At 46.3% G+C, this 8,901-nt stretch overlaps 1 pseudogene; it reads right to left on the minus strand.

Annotated features, from left to right (window-relative positions):
* Positions 1–2,569: 2,569 nt before the first annotated feature.
* On the minus strand, positions 2,570–5,831 carry LOC142768640 (uncharacterized; annotated as a pseudogene).
* Between the last annotated feature and the right edge of the window lie 3,070 nt (positions 5,832–8,901).

The following is an 8,901-nucleotide window of genomic DNA, read 5'->3' on the forward strand; positions in this document are numbered from 1 at the left end:
GGGGTAGGGAGATGGACGCATCTGACTCTACTATATTTTTCGTCGAGTGGTCTCGCCACTGTTCCCCGAGACGCCAGAAAGCTTCCGTTGGTGCTCCGTTTTACAGTGAAAGCTGTGTATAACTCGAAAAATTCGTATAGCGGTGGTGTCACGAGCGGTCTCCACTGGCTCTTTTATCAGTTAATCACCCGCAGCGTCGTATGCACGCCGTCGGCAGCATTTTGGGTCATTCCCTTAATTTCTGCGCGATAGCAGAGGTTAAGGGAATGACGTTACCGTTCACGAAACATTAGTTGCGGACAGCGCCCTATAGTTTAGCGGTACAGCATTTACGTGCCCCGGACGGGATCGTGGCGCCACCTATCAAAGTGTTGATAAGTAAGAACAGTGAGAAGGATATTAAAACGAGATTGTCAGCCTGCGTTACCCCGCGAAGTATTGTTACGCGTTTATTGAATTATTATTAAAAGTAAATAAATAATAATAACGCACGAAACGCGAAAAACTCCATGTTTCCGATTTGTTTACATTGATGTTGTAGCTAGGCATCAGCACGTTAGAAATGGGAAGCTATCTCAAAGACTACGCCAACCTATTTCTATGCTCGGTCGTAGAAGCTAACTGAAGGCAAGCGAAGTCACTTTAAACAGTCGTTTGCTGCAAGCAAAGTGAATCTTTCAATAACCACGTCACTTCAAAGCGGGCATCCGAGAGCGCCACCATGTTTGGCGTTAAATAGCGCATGTTCAGTAAGCGGTACGGGTAACATATACGTATCTGCGCATTCTCACTTCACGCTATCACCGTACGCCCGGGTTACACTAACTGTTTGATAGACAGTTATAGCAGGCGAGCGTGTTCGAGAGCTTCTCCTGTGACCTTCCACATGGGTATGCCCCGGACAACTCGAGAAGAATGCCGGAAGTGAGAAGGCGAGACAGCTCGCATTGGGAGGGCTGATGGTGCAGTCCGGGCACAAAAACAGGCCCGGTAGGCCGATTGCCGGCAGCAACTGCGTACGGATAATCCAGGAACCTCCGAAGCAGAGCTAAATAGCCAACGCGAATGCAGGTGCTTGTGACGGAAAGATCCTGCACACTACGCCGCCAAGTGCATTCGCGATGTCAAACGTTCGCAACGTCGTTGCACCGTCCACGTGGTGCATCAGTGTGGAAGCCAGCTTTCGGCGGGTGTTTCTCCAGCGCTTCATTGGCTCCGGCTACGACCGCCTGTGGTTCGAGAACCACCACTATTATTCACGCACTGCGCATTACACTACATTACCCTTCAACCCGTCACTACAACCCGTCGTTACACTACATGACCGTCCTCATACGAGGCCCAACGTGCAGCATGTTCAATAAAGACTGGTAAACCCACGCCAAACATGCGTCTGACGTCATGAAGAGGCACGAAACTGTAACAAATAAATGTGAAAGGTTTCATTGTCACGAGAGGTTGAGCCAACACCACCTAGACTTTTTTTAGGCCTCCGCAAGCCTACGTGACGTCATCAGTGTGAGATCTGCCTGGAAGCTGGCTTCACTCAAATTACCGGCACAGGTTCCTTGTTTTGTCGTTCCGCGGCCCAGTTGCACTCGTAGCATTTTTTTCTCAGATTTACACCCAGAAGCAGGCCCGTGGCCAGGGGGGAGGGGTTGGGAGGCCCCACTCCCCCCCCCCCACAAAATTCGGATGGAGGGGGCTGTTTTACTAAGAATAAATAGTGAAAATAGGGGTTTTTCAAGGACTTCAACGGGTGCCCCACCACCCGAAAATTAATTTTTGGCTACGGGCCTGCCTAGAAGGAATTTTTGTTAGCAACAGGTGTGAATGTTATAGACCCCGAAAAGTTTTTGATATTTACACCTATATTTACAATTGTAGCAGAACCTTGTGATGAGCTTATCACGCAACGGACAAGTTCACACCTAGCAGCAGAGCAGTGGTACCGGGAAATGAAAATAAGTCTATTGGCTATATTACCACACGTGAGAAAGTGTGCCTCAGATAGTTATGATTATACGGAAGTAAGGCGCGTTATCGGACTCGTTGATTTATGTGAAGTTCTTGAAGGCATTGGAGGGTCTATTTCGCATTTCAGTAAATGGACCAGAAGATTTATGTCAAAACAAGACTGCATGTTTTATTATATAAAATGATTTTAAAAACAAACCAACAATGAAATAAAACCATTGAACGAGGATTCGTGCGAAGTTTTTCACGTACGATATTTTCATAAAAACTAAAATAAAGCAAACATGACATTACCTGTAAAATCTTTTCGACACTTAGTTGACTTATTTTCAGTAGTTGTAATTGAACTCACACGAAATGGGTTAGATATTATCCATTTAAATCTTCAAATGATTTTTCCACATAACAGCTCAAGTGCCAAAAGAAAGGCAATGTTCACAGCAAAACGAAAAATGTGACAATACTTTAAAAAATTGTGGAGATAAAGCTTTTACCATTTTTAAAATGATCTTGTAGAAGGTGTTGAAACATGGAGCTCAAACGATTTGGCTTTATAAATACACAGGACACATCATCAGTTATGTGCGAGAGATTACGACTGGAGTGTCTTCAGTTTCTGTTTAGCTGCTTTGGCTTCAGACAGCTTGTTGTTTTCTCGTTTGCAAAGGTTGTTTAACAAAGTGTTGGCTGCTGCACTAAGTATGTCTCCCATCACTACATGTGGCGTTTGGCCAATGTCACAAACATCAAATCTTCATTCCACTCAAGGAAGAGTGTTGTCATTGAAACAAGCAGTCCTTTCTGCTTTTCACAGCCATAAAATTTGGGTGCGTGTTTTTCACTTGTCAGTTTTTCGAGAACAATATTCGTCATCAGTATGGCGTTCACAACGACGGCCTGGGGAAACTTAAGTCCACCTCTTGCGATACTTGTTATGAGCTCGTCTGCCTTAATTGTAAGAGTCCTACTCTCAACAACTAGATTCTCTTTACAAAATGCACACGTAATCTTCTTGAGTGCAGCATGTGCGCAATAACCAGCGACGTAAGTTGTAGCTGGAAGTGTGTGCTGCTTTGCAGCAATGTCCTCTTCTCCAACTACAATCTGGAATTGCTTTAAAGCATCACGAAATACATCAGTGGAGGCACATAGAGGAATCTCGTCACTCTCTGGCAGCTCAAGGACCTTCTGCAGCCTCGATTTGTGCTCCGCTTCATACATCTGCCGTATGGAGATATGGTACTGTGCGCCACTTAACTGTCGGTACTTGCCAAACCTGTCTTCAAGGCAGTCCGACTGGAATTTCCCCAGTAAGACGAACCTAAATCCAAGCTTTTTAAGGCAGTAGCTTGTCACCTGAACTAGGGCAAGAGGCGTGTGAAGCAATGCATTGTGCGTCTCATGACTGAAATTACCAGTGTCATGCTTGAGGGTTTTCCAGTAGTCGAGCCAACTGACTATCTTGTTCAAAAACTTGACTTGGGGGCAACAAACTGCCTTTATGGGCTCTTGTAAGTCATCTTGAAGGTGCCTCCCTTTATCCGGCGTCTTAACATTCACTATGCGCCACCACATTACGACAGTGCTGATAAAATCGGCCGTGTTTTTGGCATGCTGCAGTTCTGCTGCTCGTGCACTGTTGAGAGCTGCGATTGTGAAACTGTTGAACCCCCTGAGAACAAGTTTTATGTTTTGTCGCTCTAAGTTCGAAGGTTTCAGTGCCTTCAAAGACAATGTTGGAGGAAGTCGTACAAGCTCATTTCTCTCTCTCTCATGGAGCTCTAGCAGCGTGTTGAATGAAGCTCTTAGCACGCACGGCTTGTCAGGTAGTCCATTGATGTCTGGAAAAAACATACATTTACCACTGTTACGCTGGTTAAGCCAATTGTTTCGTATCTATTTGAAAACATGAACAGAATCTAAAATAAAAAAACAGTGGTCTTGATTGGTCTCATGAATGCTTGTAGACCGTATAAACCTTCCGTGGCTCTGAAAAAAATGGCATTGCCTTCCCATTGATGAAGTTTGTGTCTGAAACAACCGCGATTATACGAAAGCCTGTTGCCTCCAGCCCATTAATGAGCTCACGAAGAAATTGATGCAGCTGTATTGCATCTATTTTTGCCACTGGAAGGATGTGCCCTACGTCTTTGCTTGACGACAGGAGCCTTTGAATCATAAACACATATGTAGTTTTTGCTGCGTTTTGACTGTTTGTAGCCATTCCTACTAGACCACTACCTTTGTATTCAATGTAGGGCTGCAGATGAATTCCGTCCATGACAAGCGTCACAGTTTTTTCATGGTCATCTATTCCTACGGCCAGCCTCTTTGCATACGACAGAAATAAAGCATCTTGTTGCTAAGACGGTATGACCGGGTTTACACGGTATGAGGGTTCACATGGTATGACCCACAAACACGTCTAATTGTGTCGGGATGTGGAAGTTTCAAACTCGATGTGGACCTAATAAGTCTGTACGCATGTGGAGACATTTTGAACACAAGGCTAGCAAATACCAGCAAGTCCACAGGGTATCTCGAAGTTCTGCTCAGTAAAATGCCGACTTACTGTTTTACGAACTTGACAACTTTCACTTGCCAGTCATGTGGGAAACTTTGTGACGCTAATTCATCCAGTGTTTCCACTGTCTTCTTCATGACAATCTGCAAGCGTTCTTCGCTGTCGGAGAAGTTTCCTGCCAAACTTTGCACAGCAATAAGGACCTTGTTGATTTCCCAGAGATCACACAAATAAACAGGAAGCACGAGGGTCCCAAGCTTGTTAAGCTGCACGTCACCAACGAACACTTTCACAATCAAATCAGCTGACACTGTCGCAGAAAAACGCACAGTTTGAGCTTCTTGAGAATCGAAGTTTAGGAAGAGGACTTTGTCGTGAGTAACAAGTTTTGTCCAGGTGTTTGTCTGGAAACTTGTCAAAGCGGTGAGCAAGTCTTCAAAAGTACTGATGTTATTCTTTTTCTTCTCTTCTTCGTGAGCTTCAGCAGACTGTCTTACTCCCTTCTGTAGCGATTCTCCCTCTAGACGAAGCCGCTTCTCTTCAGTGCCTTGCCGGAACAATGTATTGTGACGAGAAAGATACGAAGTACAGTTTGGAAATAGGCTCGGGATAGCACCAGACTTGAGTTGTCTCAGCTGGAGAGGAAGTTCAAGTACATGTCCGGTTTTCTCATCTTGATAGGTCGAAGTGGTCACAAAATCACTTGTATTAAAGTGCTTCTCACAAACCTGAAAAAAAATGAAACAGCTTATAGCATCAAGCAAGAAAAAGTTAGTGGAGATTCGTCAACTACATATCAGAAAATGTGGCTGTAATATTAGGCATTATCATAGTAGCAATGCCTTGTTAGGCGGCCCAACAGGCGAGCGCTGTTTCTTAAATCTAACTCTCATAGGATTTGATCAGGCGCTGCAGTCCGTTTAGAGCGACTCAGGCCATCAAATAGGCGTGAGATTGCGAGAAAAGTACCTGTTTTTCAAGACTGGTCGCACGGAAACAAAAATTAGGCAAACAGCACGATTACTAATACTACGTGTCTCATGTCCTTCGTAACATATGCTGCAAGTGTCCCGTAGGCATAGCTCACAAATAATGAAAATTGAAAGGTTTTTAGTTGCACAGCTGAGTGAGTGTACACATGCGCAGGCACCTGCGACAAGTGAAAGAACGCACTTACCACACTGTACTTTGTGGGCGCAAAATCCTTGCGAGGGATCGCTCTCGTCCATGCGGTTCTTTGGTCGGCGTCCATCGGAAACCGATAGACGCGTGCTTTAGGTCCATGAGCATAGTTAGAGTTGCACCCCGGTGCACAGCAGCATCCAGGCATATTGCGTAGTTTACCCAACCATGCTCACACAGCGAAAGAGAAAGAAAAAACAGCGTGAGCGGTAACAAAATGCAACTAGCCTACAACCACAACAGCCAGCAGAGCAAGCGAGCACGTAAGATCAATGTGGCCAGACGCACTGTCATGCACTGCCTACTTCGCTCGGCTGTGCATAAAAATGTTTAAAGCGTGAATAAATGAAGTAAATAAGTACATCATTCAAAAGATAAAATATTGCTAAGCTTGTGTTGTTAGATAGTAGGTAATAATTTCCTACAGTTGCCTAGTGAAAACTTGTTTCGAAGCAAAAAAGATTGTCTATTTGGCGAACAGAAGCCGCAAGCCATTCCAACCCCAGCCAGTCGAGCGTTGCTTTCTCACAGATCTCACAGCAGCGACGTCACGCTGACGAGACTTGCCGAGGCCTTGCAAAAAGTCTAGGTGTTGTTGGTTGAACACGGATAGAAACACCACAACTGCACGTTCCATGTCTCCTGGTTAACCATTTGTATGGAGTTCTTGAATGGTGATGTTAAAGGGGTTTCACCATGCTCTACTCCCGCAGAGACTACATGCCCCTTTTTGAGATGCCTTAGCGTCAGGTTTACGCGCCATTTTAAACACTGCACTCTTTATTTCGTGCGTTGGAAGAAATGGTGCGGTAGGATATTCCTCTCTGGCTTGGGTTTTTTTTTTCTAGGCAAAGCGCAAAAATGTCAGATAAAACCGCCAGTTCTACGCGGAAACACAGCACAGTCACAACGAAAGTGTGAATAGCAGCATTTCAGATCTTTTTTATACAGTCTTTCAGTAATTGCTATACGAACACACTTGCAAGGTGCCAGTTACGCCATACATCATCGTAATTTGTATGCTCTATGGACGCATTCACAATAAGGCATTCTTCGTAGAAGCATGATATCCGCTACATAATTGGAAGGAGTCTTGAGCATTCATTGTGCTGTGGCTGACGACATGGAACATTTGTGCTTGAAGATGTCATAATAAACACTTCTACATTCTTCTAGCAACGGAGGTCACAGTGGAGTGGATAATTCGATGACCCACTGGTCACGCAATGCACATTGTGTACGCCGTTATTGTTGCTATGGTGTTCTAAGACGTTTTAATACTCATAATAACTTGATTCGTTTCCCGGCATCCGACTCGATTCCCTTGTGTCCTTGGCGTTCTTCATTTACCGGAATATAAAGGTCAAATGGTTATTTCAAATAAAACGCGACGAAAAGTTGCCGCTTTTCTTACATACCGGTCATTGGCAGAAAGAAAAAAAGAGACATTCCCGCAAGAATGGGCAGCGGAAGTGAGAAGTCTCCATTGTGATCGTGAGCATCAGCAGCGGCGAAGCTGGGGGGTGGGCAAGGCCTACAGTATAGTAGCAACGCCATTTCGCTTCGGTTATCTTTGTCATTCTGCTGTTTTATATTTTCTATTTCCTTCAGGAATGAGTGCCAGTAGACGGAAGTTCAAGATACACCTTAAGAAAAAAGTTATCGAGTATACTTAAACGCACGCTGGCATCCAGGTTACCGTGCGGAAATTCGGTGCATGGGAGAAAAGCGTCTGATACGCGAGGAGCCAAAAACAGCTCATCACTTCTTGCAGCAACCAAAAAAAGAAAGCTTCATTGCGTGGACACACTGCAGTGTACCCCGTACTGGCAATGCTACTTGCCTAATTTGTCCGAGAACTGCGAGCAAGGTCGCTACCAGCAACAGCGAAGTGCATCCGCGTGAAAGCTCTCGAGATTGCGCGCGACTCTACGCTCACAAGGGTGCAATCTAAGGACTCGTCATCGCGGGTGCGCCGATTTATAAAGCGGGAAGACTTTGCTCTGAGCGGGGTACTGCCGTGTGCCAAAAACTGCCCGAAGATTTCGATAAAGAGCTGGTCGAGTATCAGCGCTTCGTCGACAACGTTGCTACATGGGCAACAGTGACGAAACTCCGATCGGTTCGCTATGCCTTCGACCGCTAAGACATACAATCAAGTGAAGCTCTTGATAACGGGAATTCACATTCATGCTCGCGTGCACAGCCGATCGAACGATGCTACCACCTTTTATCATTTTCAGAATAAAAAGACCAACTTAAAGAAGACTTTCGCCGAGATGTTATCGTGAGAGAGAACGAAAAAAAAGATTCTTGAAGTTGAGTTGAGTTGAATAAACTTTATTTGCCCAAAGATTGTTGCTGTGCCCGGGGCTAGGCTGCCAGGGACACATCGTTCGAGGAACATCTATTGAGGTCCTCGGCGACGGCCCACACCTGGTCTTCGAGGGCCTCGCTGAGAAGGACGGCTTGCCATCGCTCAACAAGGTGACCCATTTCGGTGGGTCCCTCAGTTGACGTCATCCTTTCTGGTGGCCTATCTTCATCTCTTTCGCATTGCCAAAGTATATGTACCATATCGGCCCGGTCGTGCGCGCACCACGGGCAGCCAGGCGACGGATGCAGCGTGGGCCTTAAGCGGTGCAGATGATAGGGGTTGGTGAACGTACCCGTCTGCAGCCTTCTCCGGGCCACCGCCGGCGACCTGTCCAGGTGCACGTGGGGTTGCGGAATTTTCTTCCGGTCTTTCCTACAGTTCGCAAGCACGTCGTGGTACATGGCAGGAAATTCTTCTCCATAGCAGTCGGCGCACCTTTGTTGTCTCGCCTCTTCTGCACCAACTTCAGTTGCTGCAGCAACGAACGTGGTGGGGGTGGTAATTTCGGCATTGCCAGTGCCTGTGGCCACCACCGTGCCTCGGCCGGTGCTCCTCCCAAACACGGTGGCGGCTACTCCCTGGGTGGCTGCGTCGCGGTGGGTAAGTTGCCTCGCGACGAGGTGGGCACGCTCGTTATGGTTGGGTGCGATGCCTGTTAGTCTTTGGCTGTTGGCGTTGTTGCTGCTAGTTTTACGGCTGTTGTTGTTGATAGTTCCACTGTCCCCCATGTGAGTGGGAAACCACTTGAGGGCCTTGTCGGTAATCTTGCCTGACGCGAACTCCCCAGCTCTGGCGTTAAGCATGCGTGCCACCTCCTCGGACACCCACCCTTTGATATAGC

Source organism: Rhipicephalus microplus, chromosome 8 (genome assembly GCF_043290135.1).
Source record: "Rhipicephalus microplus isolate Deutch F79 chromosome 8, USDA_Rmic, whole genome shotgun sequence".
NCBI classification, from domain to species: domain Eukaryota; kingdom Metazoa; phylum Arthropoda; class Arachnida; order Ixodida; family Ixodidae; genus Rhipicephalus; species Rhipicephalus microplus.